Consider the following 15234-nt stretch of genomic DNA (forward strand, 5'->3'; position numbering starts at 1 on the left):
AGTCCTTGCCAGCACAGTGAAAAATGGCCACTGATGCCGTGGCTCAGTGTCAGGGAGATAATGAGGAGTGATGGGAGCTAGGGAGAATCACAGACCACCCATCCTTTCTGAAGGCAGCAGTTCTATTTGGAGACCAGCAATTCTTGCCCTGTAAGAATGGGGATCTAGAAAAGATATGAAATACACAAATTTTTAAATATTGGCGGCTAATTCAAATTAGAAAACCAAAACCAAATCACTACTCACATTCTAAACTAGGCATCTACAAGCTGTCGATCACAATTTCTGATGGAGACTACCCTTCTGATTTTACTAATGAGGAAACACGATCAGAGAAAGTGACAAGTCCAGAGGCAACCGGACAGTTAGAGGTTGCTTCTAACCATTCCTTTTCATTACTATGCCATGTTGAGATGTGCCCATGTCCCCGGCGTTTTGATTATTCAAGGTAAAATGTCTAACTGCCCTCCAAATATTCTTAAAGTTAAGACTATTTTCTGACTCTCATTTCCACCTTCCTAATCTTTCCTCGAGTGGAAATTAAAGTACCATGGAGAATGTAAAGAGGTTTCGAAGTTAGTTCACACAGTTCTTTTGTAAAGTCTGGGGCTATAGGAGGCACCAGTCATTTCTGTCAGTAGTCAGAGCATGCCCCCTCTCTGACAGTGTAAAAAACAAATGATTAATGAACAGCAAACATTAACTTTAGATTCACTTGTTCCCCTTCACTTCTCTCTTCAAGGTTTTTGTTCCACACATCTGAACTTCATGTAGCTACTGAACTCAGGTTTCAAAGTCGAGTTGAGTAGGGTGAAAGAGACCCAAGTGTAACTCCATTTTGTTGTAACTCTTATTCCTGAGCATCAGTGGGGAGACAAAGCAGGCCTGACTCCATCCTGTTGTTTTGTTACATTTTATTGCTTTAAAAAAAACCGGTTGTGCTCACCTCCCCGCCCATTGCATGATATTTTAAGTGAACCTGGTTAGAACTGTTGGAATTATTAGTATTGTGTCACCAACGACCCTTGTGACAACAACCCTTGTGATTAAGTTCAGGTGGTCTTCATAGCATCCCTATATGATACTGAAATGTTAGAAGAACAAGCTTGACTCCATTTTACTATTTACTCCCTTTTACCTTCAAAACTAGCTCCTCTTGTTGGCCCTCCCGTGGTGTAACTGTACATGCATTTGCTTGTGACTGTGGCCCTAGTGATTATAGCTTTTTATGACCTGTAAGTGCCCCCTCCCTGCAATCCCCCCAGGACTGACTGCCCTACCCTCATGACTCCCCCACCCTTTAACTGCTATTTTTCCACTTCTGTAATAACGCTTGGTTTTCCCTTGAAAAAGTTTTGCCCTATAAAAACCAGAGCTACGGACAACTCGGGGTTGCTCTCACAAACCCCATGTTGGGACACCGAGGCAGTCGCCAGCCGGCTCTTCAATAAAAGGACTCCTCTTTAAATTCGACTTCTCTGGTGGTGTGGTCTTTGACGGAGTCCTGGGTATAACAAAATAAAATCTACAAAATGGGACATCAGAAAGTTCTGAGCTCTGGCTGGACAAGGCAGAGTGTTCAGGGTGTGCTGGAAGCCACTACACTAAATTACTCTGTTCTCTGCTCCCTTCTGGCCAAATGATCTCACAGCCATCGCTGAGCACAGGTGTGCCTCAGTTTACCTGTGATGTCTTACAGGGCTCTGAAGAGGAAGGAAGGAGCTGCCTGTGCTGAGCTTAGTGTTCGGCACGTGCTTGGCACATGGGAGTTGAAACTGAGCCTGAAGATACAGCAACCTTACAAGTACACACTGCAGATCTTGTCTGCAATTTTTTACCTGCAAGTACTGCAGGTTCATTAGATTACAACACAGTTAATTGAAGGATTTCTTTTAATCATTAACTTTTAGGGGCTAAAACATAGCTTATCTCAGTCTTGTCTTGCCTGGGAAGTACACACTTAACAACATTTCACAGTTTAAATACGTTTATTGTATAACAAAGACATGTTAGGTGGGCTTAGCAACTGCTCAGAAACAGCTCATGAAGGCTCTGATGTCTGCGATTTGCTGGTAAATAATATGAGGGCAGGAAAGTGAAATTAGAATTGGCTATGAGGCCAGAATTGTTGAAGCTTGGTGATGGGTACATAGAGATTCATTAATGCCATCCTCTTCTGGATATGTTTAAAATTTTCCATAGTAAATTATTTTTTAAAAACTGAGCAAAACAGCTTGTAGATAGCAGTGTCAGATCTTCACTAGTTCATAATCTATACTTCCCACCACTGTCTCCCATTGCTCACGCAGGGACGGCAGGTTCTTAGCACGTGTACCATACCTTCCCACACTACCTGACCCTTCACAGAAAAAATATCCTGATCCTTATTTTAGTTCAACACCATACAAGGAAACTTTCTGCAATGATGGAAATGCTCTGTCTCTGTGTGGTCCAATATCGTAGCCACACGCAGCTATTGAGCACTTGAAATTTGCTAGTACAACTGAGAAACTGAATTTTTAATTTTATCAATTTTAAATAATAGCCACGTGGACCATGCAGTTTGTCTGTAATGGCAGTGTGCGTCTGGTATGGACCCTCAAAGACCACAGTATCTTGCCATCTTCTTAACCTTCTGAACTTCAGAGCCATCCTATTTTTGTTTTTTCCTGAACAAGTGACCTTCGAGTTACCAAATCCAGTTCATAATTCTTCTGTTTTTTCTACATCAAACCCATGATTTTCTCTTTTCCATGCATCTGAAATTTCTAACTTTTTAAATTGCAGACTCTTCTGCTTCCCCTTAAAGGCAATGTTTACCAATGACTTGTCTGTGTCTTCTATGACGTCAAGTTGTTTCTTGACAGTAACTTCTACTCCAGTGGCACCAGCTCTGTAGAAGCCATCTAAGGGGACGGCCTTCTTCTCTGCACTCACTCTTGAGGGGTGTGACTGCAGGGTGGGCATCTCCACTCACACAACTCACCAGCACACAATCCCAAGCTTATCTTTTACTATCTTTTCTGTCCTCAGAACAATCTCTTTTTCCTAAATTTTCCAGAAAAAACTTTCAGTTAAAAGGCTTATAAGCTTGGCATTCCACTGCTATTCTATCATCTGTTTTGTTTTAATCACAACTTTTAAATAATATTAATTGTAAACCTTGATCCAGAGCATGGACTCAGCCGGGCTGCCTGGGTTTGACTCTGAGCTCTGTACTTTGGCAAGTTACCTAAACTCCCTGGTTTCCCTGGTCTCTCACTAGAACAGGGATAACAAGAGTATCCACCTCTTAAGTTTATACACAATTAAGATTAAATGAATTAATACTCATAAGGCATTTAGGACAGTGCCTGGAAGATAGTAACTTTTAAATGTGTGCTTAATTTAAAATGTCACACATTGCAAACCCAAAAATTATGCTAATTATGCTTTGACAATAATAAAAGCCATTTCATATGATGAAAGGGATGATCCTTTGGTAAGCTTTTATCAAGATATCACAAACTACAACAAGCCCTGAGTCAAATTCCAAATCTAACTTGCCTTACAAGGTAACAGAAACAGCAAGTGTTTGGTGGCTTTATAAGATCTGGATGTTTGGATGACCCCAGACTGTCACTGCGACTATTTCCAGTGTTTGGGAACTAGAACTTCTCTGCAGTGAGACGGTGGTGGTGGGGTGTGCTGGGGGCAGGAGGAAGGGCTGCGGTAGGTGTCAGCAGAGTTTCTCAGGCTTCCTAGATGGGGTAATGTCTCTGCTCTGGTCACTGATGTAACTGAACCTGGGAATGAGGCCTGCGATGAATGATGGCCACCAGCGTTCCCCTCTCCATCAGCCAGCAATATGGTATCGGCTTGGGATGAGCGAAGCTGACATTCTCTGGTACTGGAAAAATGGCCTGTGTCTCTTGTGCTGGAACCAGCGTTGGGTTCATATCAGTATAGCTGTCAGCAAACAGTGACTTATGACACGAGTCGATGCAGAGGGAAAGGAGGGTGGCCGAGTGGAAATGTTACACGTTTTCCTGGCTGTGGCTGCCTGTTGTACCAGGCACATTATCTGCTGTCTTCTTCAATGTGCAGCTTCGATGGCAGTGACATTTGGGGCCCATTTAAAGTTGTGGAAAGAGAGTCTCAGATAGCTATTCAGTTCAGTGACATACCGCCAACACAAGCTGAATTTCCCAGCTCCAGCAAAGAGCTTGCCTCCCCTGGTCTCCTTGTTCCTTTGCAGGATCTTTGCTAAATGGTTGAAAGGGGACAAGAAAACTACAGAGAATGAAATGACGGGAAGTAAGAAAAAGTTCTACTGATTTTTCAGACTGCCGCCATCCCATCTGAGGTCACACCACTCCTTGAGATTCCCTCATTTATTCAAAAGCCAATTCCTCCTCCCGGGTAGGAGGGATGCACTGGGATGTGATGGTCCTGCTAAGCCATTCTGTGGCTGGTTTCCTGGAATTTTGTCTTCGTGTTTCTCGGTTTCTGGCTTGCTCTGCTTTTCCCCACCTAATCTTTCTTCTTACTTTGTCACAGTGATGTACTTCCCTAAATCCAGTAGTTCTCTGTGTGCCAGTTCCCAGGAGATTGTAGCACTGTCTGGTGAGGCATGAGCATATCTGGAGCTGCTGATTGCTGGGGCAGGTGCCTCTGATGGACAGCCACTGTACAAAGGGCTGCTTGGAGCATGGGATAGCCTTAAAAAAATGGGACTGCCCCCGAGGGAATCAGACACATTAATAAATCACAGCCACGGCTGTTAAATCCTGCCAGAAGCTGACAATGAGAGAAGAAATGGTCAGTTTTAAGGACTAGCCCTGTGAAGTCTTCAAGATCAAATTCCCTTGTAGTTCTGGCTTTGCCTATAGACGTTCTAAAAGCAAAGCCGATCAGAGATTCGAGCAGAGCCTTCCCCAGTTACTCAAAGGAGTTATTCAAATTGGTTCGTGCGAAGCACCCTACTTAAATCATTTGATAGATCTAAAGGAAATTTAATAATCAGCTGCTACTTCGTCTCCCAGACATTTGCAAACCTGTCAGCAACTTAGTAGGTTTTGTATCAAACACTGCGGCTGTTCTGTGTTCAGTAGGAATTCTGTTCAAGGATGATGACAGCTGGGGACCCAGAGGGTACAAGGTACTGGCCTGCCTAGAGAATTATCCATCAGGGTTCAACTGCAGAATGAGGCAGTGTCTGGCTAATCATGTCAGTAACTGTGGCCTTAACTAGGATTGGAGAGCAAAGAAGGAAAACGGTGGAATTGTGTCCTTGCAAATTACCGTAGTCCTGACATTCTCATGGAGAGGGTTAGAGAGGAGGCGATCGTGCAAGGAGCCATATACTGCTAGGGGTCTTTGGATTCAGACAACCTGAACTGAAATGGCAGCTGAGCTATTTACTTGCTATACGACCTTGGATTAACAAACTCCTTCACCTGCCCAGGCCTTAGTTTCCTTAGCACTGAAACGGGGATAAAAATAGTACCTAACTCACAGAGTTATTTTGAAGATTAAATGCATGTGAAGTGTTTCCCATAATGTTCAGTACACAGTACCTGCTGTTCTTAATAATTCATAGAAAAATAAAATTTTTTTTCTGAAACGTTTCTCACCCACTTAGAAGAAAGAACGCGTGAGTCAAGCCTCATGGCATAAAAGCACATCAGCCCAGCTTGACTCCGCTTCAGTAAACATTTGTGAAGTCAGTGTGGTAGATTCTGGTTCCTGCCAAGACATTAAAGTAAATGACAATATTCCTGTTGTCACCGTATCTATACTATTATACAAACTTCTGGACAAGGCACGTATACATGAGGGAAACAGGAAGGATTCCAAGCGAAGCTGGAGTTTCTGAGGATGCTGACACACCAAATCCCTAGGAGCTACGAACGAAGGCAAAATCTATTCATCAGGAGGGCAGATGGCCTCCCTGCCCCTCTCCAACCACTCTGCTGCCTGCTCCCTCAGCTGTTTGGAAAACGGCTAATGCATTCTACAAGGCAAGACGCCTAAACCCATTTCCCCACTGGAAAGGAACATAGGAACAAAAGGATTCAGAGAGAAAACAGAACACCACCAGGGACTTCCCAATGCATGTTCACCTCCTCCAGGTTTTCTCTCTGCCATCGTCCGTCTCTCCCTTTTTACTGTCTGACACCAGGGTAAGTCTAATTTGTCTTGGCTGAGCAGCCTGTTTGGTGACTGCCTGGGACACCGGAGCAGGTGACTCTGTTCCACCCCCCATTTCCTTTCAGTATTTGCCTCCTTCCTATAATGGCATTTTAAACTTCCACTCGCAGGTTTGACGACATCTACTCCTTTGAGATCATTTTTATCCTCTCGCCTTCTATACTGTATCCCTTTGTCAGCTCCTTTTCTTCCTTCTGTTCTTTCTCCTGCGCAGATGGCATCCTCGGAGGCCCTGCTTCCCTCCTTTGTACTTCTGGTCTATCGCTTGTGACATATTTCTACTCGTTGGACTTTCTGTTACTTCAAAGAAAAGTAAAAACTGAAATTATCCAGTTTTAATCCCCACCCTTCCCCCACATGACCTCGAGAGAGTCACCAGTCCGAGGCTTTCCTTTTAGTTACGGCATTCTCCCTTCCATCATCCTCTTTTTGCTCCCATTCCAGAAGGCCATCACCCTCCGGGGTTCTGGAATCCACAGATCGAAACTCTAGTGTGGACCATAACTACTCTGACCACTTTGACAATTCATGATGCCTTCTCTGAGGATTACTTATTCATGCATCCATTCATTGATTTATCAAACGTTTATTAACGATCTTCCATATGCAAGGCCCTGTGCTTAGCACCTCTTGGGAATGAACAACACCAACCTAGTCCCTGACTTATGGGTCTCACAGTTTTATACAGGAGACAGTCAACTAGTGAACAAATAAAATTTGTTGAGTCGTCCTTTTTGCAGTGTGGCCTTGTCTTTCCTTTGAGACTCATGGAATGGATCTTAAACTTTCCAAAGGTTCTGTTGAATTAGAATAGCTATTTTATCACATTAGATGTTTCTATGGGCTGACACTTTGTTTGACAAAACTCATAGAGGCCTAATGAGATGAATCTTCTGTGATTTGTCTTTACAGAGGAAGCAACTGAGCATCTAAATGGTTCGGAGATTTGCTCAAAGTCCCATGACTCTTAAGTGGCCAACCCAGGGATTTCACTCAGGTCTTTATGAGTCCACAGCTCAAGGTACTGTGTGGGGACTTAGGTGCTTTTGTTGTCCTTGTTAAAGTTGCCAGGGAGTTTGTTTGTTTGTTTTGTCTAGTAAAGGCATTTAAACCCCAGGAAAATATGATTTTGTCTGCAGGATTACCCATCTCTTCTCTTAGGGTTAAGTATGTGAGCTAGCTCTGACTCATTCTCATTTGGTTATTTCTCCTTCAACAACTAATTACCAACTTCAACGTGTTGGGCACTGTGCTAGTCACTGGGAATAAAGCAGAGGAAAGATAGTTACCTTGTAACTATGATGCTTTTGGTTAATTAGGGATAACGCATGAATAAAATGTACCTACAAGTGAAGATGCAATGAAAATAAACGTAAATGGGCCTGTGTTTTCTCCAAAAGCTTCTCAGCTCTATAACATCTTACAGAAGGAACAATCCCACATTCAGGTATTTCCTACAATCGAGTGAGGTTCCTTTGGTAGAACTACACAACTCTCTATATTGGGCATCTGCTCCTTTAAGATTTGTGCTTGCCCGTCACTCACTCAGATGCCCTGCTCCTGAATCATGCTTTTTCCTTCCACAGTAAATCAGAGGCTGTGGCGAGTGACCTCTTTCACTGGGATGTGTCAACCATTTTAATATCTTTTGCTTTCTTGGGGATTCTAAGTTAAACTTCCCGTGTGAATGTGTGCCAGGAGGTGAATGCGTGGGGAGGGGAAGTACCTGCATCAGCTTTGCTTACCGCCCATTAATCCAGCATGTGTCTGTGTACATCCTGTATGGAGGCTCTGGAGACCGTCGGCACTGATGCTGCGCCCAAAGTCATTACGAAGTGCTCTCGAGTGTAAACTAAGCTTCCCTCGGTCCTCAGCCCCTAATACCACAAAGCCCTGGAGAACGGAGCCCCACTGATCCAGTGATGTCCTTGTCTCTCTTCACAGCTGGATATGCTGGTTTCTTCCAACATTTCCAATTAGTTTTCTGCTTAGTCTTTTGACGTTCCTTATCCATCCTGCTCTCTTTTCTTTGTCTTGGTCACCACGTTAAACTCTAAAGTGAGTCTGAAGTATACTGCCTTTTTGGCAGAAGCTGAAAAGACTTTTGCATTTATACAATTTGATTTTGGAGAATAAGAGTCCAGTAAATGTCAACAAATTTGTTCTTTAAAACCTATTCCAGTCTAACAGACTTTTCTGAAGAATTCTATTCTTGCAACTTGCCTACATTAGAAGTTATTTAATAAGTATATTTCTACCGATGCCTCCTAGAATTTCATTTTAATATCTTCACGTGTCTGTAACATCATATGAAAAAAACTCAAATTTTATTTCTCAAAGAGAAGGAAATCTATAAACTTACTACTTAGGAGTTTTTAAGCCATTATAGCTTTGGCAACAACAATGTTACCAGAGCTTTCTCTCTCTCTCTCTCTGCTTTTAAATTATGCAGACATTCCACATTACCTTTTTTCTTCCTTTTAAAATTATAAGCCTTCAAATAAATCAGTGACATCTGTCACATTTGATCCTTAGCAGGTAAAGCCCTGAGAAATGCATCAGACAAAAAATGCACCGAGCTTTTTACCTTTTTTATACAGACTATCAGCAGGTTTCGCCTCCACCATCTTTGGTCAAAATCCAAACTTGTTAGTGTGACAGGTCGGTCAGCCAGCCCCGCCATACCCCCCCGGCCCTGCCTTCCAGCCCCGCCATACCTCCCCAGCCCTGCCTTCCAGCCCTCTCTGACCCAAATGCTCTGTTGACATTTTCATCCCACTTTCAGCCTCTCACACACACAGTTTTATGTATCTAGGCTGTTCCACATTCTGCTGCATCTCCCTACTAGAATATTGTCCTATTTTCCCTCTTTTGGTGAATTTCTACTCACTCTTGAGACACAGCACATATATCTTTTCTTCTGTGTTCTCCTTTCATGTAGGCCTGTTCTAAAGCTGGCTTCATACTCACTAGGTGCTGTGTTCACCGAGGTGTGACCACAGCTATTCATCTCTGCAAGCCTAATAGCCAAGTGGGTATAAGGTACACTTGCTAGTTGAGTGGACGAAGTACAGGATCCTTAAAAACTCTGACAAGGCTTCCGACAGAGCATTTCCACCTGGATTTTCTTACTTAATGGTATTAGCATCCCCATTTTGCAAAAAGAAAAGCTCAGAGAGGTTAAGTGCCTGGTAATAGGCATTAGCTTTGGTACTATCTGACTTTAGTGTCATAATTCACGAGACCAGGCTAGATGCAACCCATCAGGCTGGCACGCAATCCAAATATAAAGTAGAGATTACGTGCTGCAAGAGGCAGTCTAGAACCAGAAAGTACCCAGGCCTAAGAATCAGGAGACTGTGATTCCAGTGGTGACCATTCCACTTAGCTGTGACTTGAGGCAGGTCATACTATTGCTCTGGGTCTCAGTTTTCCCACGTGTAATATGACAGAATGGACGCACATAATATCCAAGGATCATTTACACCCACCATTGCTGTGATTTCTCCTCTCTGACTGATTCCTTCCTATTTGCAACCTAAGGAATGTTTAGTAGACAGAAACAAGCTGCTCAACTGAAAAACTCCCCATTCCCCAATATAAACATTTACCATAATGTTAAAATTTTTTCTGAGTGCTTTACTCTGAATTTTTTCCAAACAAAGAGAATGAAAAGAATTCTTTTTGTTTGGAAAAATGCTTTGCTATGCAGCTCAAGGGAAAGTTAAGACCCTAAGGCCTGGATCTCTAGGAACCTAAGTCACTAAGAAAAAAAAAAAAACTAAACTCATATTCAAGAAAAAAAATCTAGAAACCTGGGGAGTTAGGATTAGAAAGTGGAGCAGAGAAGCAAGAAAGAAGGAAAGAGTGCTAACAAAGCCAGAGGACGGGAAACTTGGGGGAACAACAGTAGTTACTAGTGAATTGTACCTTGATTTGCTTTCTCAAAATGTTAGCAAAATCTGTGTACACCAGAGCCACGTGTGACTTGTCTCTTTGGTGGCTGAGTTCTAAATCCCACTCAATGCATTGTCAGATGGCACCTGAGCAGGACAGAGATAAGGTCTTTCAGGGACTCCACGCAGGCTGTGGGTTGCTCAAGGGTGGCACGTGTGTGGAGGGGCAATTCAAATCCTCCACATCGCAGACGTGTGCATTAGTGAAAATTTTCCACTATGTGACCATCAGCATCATGTTCTAATACAATCACTATGTTACGACAATTTCTGAACAGATGGAGGTAAAGTGACCTCAGAGAGGGGTGTCTTTTTCTAATTTAAACAACGGTGACATGTGGTCTAATGGTGGTGCTTGGTCTTATAGTGAACACATCCGCAGAACATAAGTTCCCTTCCATCGATCATGAACCCAGAAGGAGGTCCTTAGGAAGGGCACTGCATTTCCCAGTATCTGTCAAAAGTGTTTTGCATCAGTCACTTTTAAGTAGATATTTGAGGAGAAGATAATCTCAGCTGACATCAAAGTAACATATTGACGAAGCTCTACCAGCTACCTTGACAGACATTCGTACAGCGGTAGTCCCTCCACTGGGCTTTCTACTGCTCCTTGTTATATGCACAGATGTGCTTGAACTGTTTTCTGTGAATCAGAACTGGAGTAAAAAATTGATGAGCCCACGTGGCATTAGCATTCCACAGAATTATCCAGGGGGGTAATCAACCCTATACAAGGAAATTGTGGGTTTCCTAGGTGTGGGAGATACACAGTGTCTCCCTCCCAACCCCCCTGCAGATAAAATGTGAATGGAGCATAAACTGCCCCTCTGCTCATTGACTCCATCTGGAGGACACAGGGACTTCTCAATCGCTCACATATGCTTCCCTTTTACGGCTTCGTTTACAGGCAATCATATCACTCCACACGAACTATAATTTCCTCTTTGTTATCTTCGCTTCCTTCAAACAAACATGATCCACCAAAGAAATAGTAATGAACCATTGCCTTTGATGTAATGGCTGCCTGCACTGTGGAGATGGGAGTGTGCCAAGATCGGAGAGGAACGCATATTAAGGAAGGCAAAGGAATTACCCTTCTAGGTGATGTGTGAGTAGCCAGCAGTTTGCTATTTACTTTTTCATATACTTACTATTTATCTAAAACCTCTAATGATTGGGGGGGGGTGTAAAGTAATAATGGAATCTAATCTTTTACAAGGTCCACTATAAATAATTACCTAATAATAGTTAGTCTAAGAACTCAACTCCAATAACTGTTATAATCATTGGTTTCTTTATTCCTTCACTCACCCATCCTTCCATCTCTCCACCCACCCACTGATTCAGCAAGCACTTCCTGACTGTTGACTTCTACGCCAGGCATCGTCTGGCAGCTGACAGGATCAGTGTGTTTGTTGATGAGACCATGTGACTCAGCACCTGTCCTGTTAGAACCCAGTTTAGTTCTCAACCTTGGCCATCCTCTGGAATCACCAACTATCTGCTAAACAATACCAACGTCTATGTGGCACTTCTTAAGACCTGGATTTAATTATTCTGGGATGTAGATTTTTAAACTCTCCAGCTGATTCCAACAGGAAAGAAATGCTGGGAATCACTGGCATCGCATGTACAACCCAGGAAGGGAGATGAACTAGAAAGTAAGCAAATGAATAACAATGACCTGATGCAAAGGGCCACGAAGAAGGGAAAGGCCATGGAGAAAGGACACTCTATCAAGCATCCCTCCTGAAATAAAGCCTAAGGTTCAGAAGGGTGTAACTGAAAAGCAAATTTTGTTCATCTGTGTCTTTATACATTTTCCCGTGCTGTGATTGTGTTTGTAGTAATAGACATTCTCCTCTGACAGAAAATCAATGAAGCAATCGGCAGAAAGCTTAACTTCAGGCTTCTCTTACTATGTCCTGAAGTCACTTTTCCTAATCAGAAAGTGGACCTTCTGCATGAATTCAGCTTCCCACATAAGAAATGCAACATGACAGATCCCCTCTGTCCTGATCCACGCAGATCCTTTTTGCGTGGTGGTAGGATTTAGCAGGAAGAATATGGCTACAGTCAGACATACATGAGATTCTCCTTTCACTCCTGCTTCCTGGCTCCAACAATGTCGTTGTATAGGTCCCTGAGCCTCTCTAAGACTCTGGCTCCTCATCTGTAAAATGGGGGTAAATATAGGGCTTTCTCCCAGAGGAGGGTCTCCTAAGTGAAGCTTAAATGACATAAGATACAGAAAGGAGTTAGGTTGGTTCTAGGCCCAATGTACCCTATAAAGGTTGATCACTTTGTCTGGGTATTCACAGCCTCCCTTGCTGGAACACAGACTTAGTGAGGGCAAGGCCATGTCTGTCTTGCCAATCCTCTTGTCACTAATATCACTAGCACATATGCCAGACACACAGCAGGCATTCGAATATTTGTAGAAGGAATGAATTCACTTGAGTTATATTTATGTATTTAGCCTGGCAAGTCCAGCTAGAACCCTATTCAGTTGAAATACACAGATTCTGGAAGCAAATGTCATCTCAAAGCCTTTTGGATGGGTTCAACCTGTGAAATGGCACTGAGGCTGCTTCACCTTTTCCTACTGCTGAGGCTGTCAAGAGGGACCCAAGAGTGCTGGAAAACCAAAGTCTTCATATTGCTTAGTTCATTTGGGTCCTGGTCTAAAATCTCTCAACTTGTGGGAACCCAGCCCTGGCCAAAAACTGCAAAAAAACAAACAAACAAACAACAAAAAAAAACTCTCAATTTGCTTCAAGTGCTGCCCCAGAAAGCACAAGGAACCAGCATTTTGACTGTGTAATATTCATCCACTAGACCTCATTAGCAGTGTCTGTGCAAGTGACACCAGACCTTTGAAAAATACCACTGAGGTTTGCTTTTAATGGCCACAGGGGCGTCTAACTACTTGTTATTACCAAGAAGAATTAATATTCCCGGAAAAATCATAGCAGCCACTATATCTTATAGGTTAATCAGGCCCAGCAATAGGTTGCGGGCGGGAGGCAAGAGTTCAATGGCAACAACTTGTGGTTATGAGATAAAAAAAATCTATCCCAGCCTCATGAAAAATAGGCACTCATTTGGCTTTTAGGGGGAAGAGAACAATGTAACTCCTAAAGGTACGATTTAATGGAGGATCAGAAACTCTATGAATGCATGTAAAAAAAAAATGGGCAATCTCTAGGATGATACAAAATATTCGATTTGAAAAATTAAAACAAAATCTCATTAGAGTTTAATGTGTAATTTCATTTCCCTGCTATGGTAAGGAGAGAGCTATTGATTCCTGGCAGCAGTTGGCAATGGGAAGAAAATGTAGCCAGACGAGGAGTCGTATTTCTGAGATTTTATTCTTGGTCTGGTCCTCCAGGCAGCTGGATTTAAACCCCCTTCTCCCCCTACAAATGGAATCAAAAGGAGAGTATTTGTGTTCACTCTAGTGTTCAAGTTAGTGGATTTTAAAACATTTGATACTTAAATGCCATTTCCCCCCATTTTAAGGCAATGCTACCACCTCTGCTTCTCACCATACTGCAATTAAACTTAGAACAAACTTCAAAAGCTCTTTCATTCATCATCACAATGCACGCCACCTCACCCTGTCTGTGTTGGGCTGTGTTTTTCCGTTTGCCTCTCCTTGGGGAAATAGGGCTCTTTCATGCCTTCATACAGCAGCAAATACCTTTGCTATAAAAACATTTCAAAGCAGAGCTAAAGTTAGTTCACTTTAATTTGGGGATCAGCCTGGCAAATTAGTTGGCTCACATTTGTTTTACTGTTGTGTCCATTATCTTGAGTTATACACAACAGGCTATTAACCTCTTGCTGACCATCTACAAGGCATATATAGGCAAATTGTGTAACTCCTGGGACCAATTCCTTGGCCATTCTCAAGAATAAGTAACAGTCTGTTGTTTGCATAACAAAGCCCACAAAATTAACATTTTTGTTCTAGGTAATGTTTGAAGTGGTGCCTATACATCTTGTTATTTAATCCTCAAAAACCTACTTTTCAGGTTGCCACTGCTCTTATCTCTTTTTTGCAAATGAGCAAACTGAGACAGAAAGAGGTTTTTAAACTTTGTCACCTTGGAAGGGTGTCCAAACTTTTTTTATTTTTCAGCTGCACATGGGAAGAATTGATGTCTTGGGCCACACATTAAATATACAGACACTAATGAAAGCTGATTCAACAACAACAACAACAACAAAATAGTGCATACCTTCCATGATATCTGACACTATAGATAGACAACAGAAGTCCTCACAAAATCAGCATGTGGCCCATGGGCTGCAGGTTGGACACTACTGTTCTGGAAGGTGATAAAACCAGGATCCAGGTCCAGCAGTCTGAAGCCAGATCTCTGCTAATTTTTACCTTGTGCTCCCACCACTGCACAGAGATCCTGCTTCCCTTACTAATACCTGGAAATCTTATTGAGCTATGAGAAAGGAATGACCTTTTTTATTATGCTAAATAGGAGTGGTTTCATATTAACTCCTCCCTCAGTTTCCTCATCTGCATGAGGAGAATCAAGTCAGTGCCTCCCATTTAAACGCAGGAAGTTTCTGAGAGCATTTGTGAAAATGCTTTGAAATTTACATACTACTGTAAGAATGTGAATCATTCTCTAAATACCAATAGTATAAAGAATAAAAAGGAATCAATGCTGGTCACAGATCCTGTCCTTGCACTACTCAATCACTAGCGCTTTTTAAGGAATTTAAACTTAATGAGAGTTCCTGGTTAAATCACATCCTTGAGTAGCACTGGGATTAGAATTTTCATAGGAAAGCAGACCTGAACCTCCTTTAGCTGAAGCATCCCTTCCTCTGATGCCGGACACACCTTGTGATAGTCCCCGCCCCCCACCACCCTGTGCCCCGGGTCTGTCACTGATGGTGTGACACTTAAGGGAAGTAAGTGACCACTCTGACCATCAGAAATTGCTTTCTTATGTAAAGTTGTTGCACTTTTGGTTCCATCGATCTCACTCCTGAGCCAGTCTAAGAATAAAGAGCAAGATTCTCATTTTGTGAGAAGATCACACCTTGCACATAC

At 42.6% G+C, this 15234-nt stretch overlaps 1 protein-coding gene across 1 annotated transcript in view; it reads right to left on the reverse strand.

Annotated features, from left to right (window-relative positions):
* SGCD (sarcoglycan delta) overlaps positions 1-15234 on the reverse strand; it is a 404526-nt gene that overhangs the window by 56403 nt on the left and 332889 nt on the right. The gene's annotated exons all lie outside the window — the stretch shown is intronic.

The sequence above is a fragment of the Otolemur garnettii genome, unplaced genomic scaffold (genome assembly GCF_000181295.1).
Source record: "Otolemur garnettii isolate 467f Iridium unplaced genomic scaffold, OtoGar3 scaffold00003, whole genome shotgun sequence".
Lineage (NCBI taxonomy): Eukaryota > Metazoa > Chordata > Mammalia > Primates > Galagidae > Otolemur > Otolemur garnettii.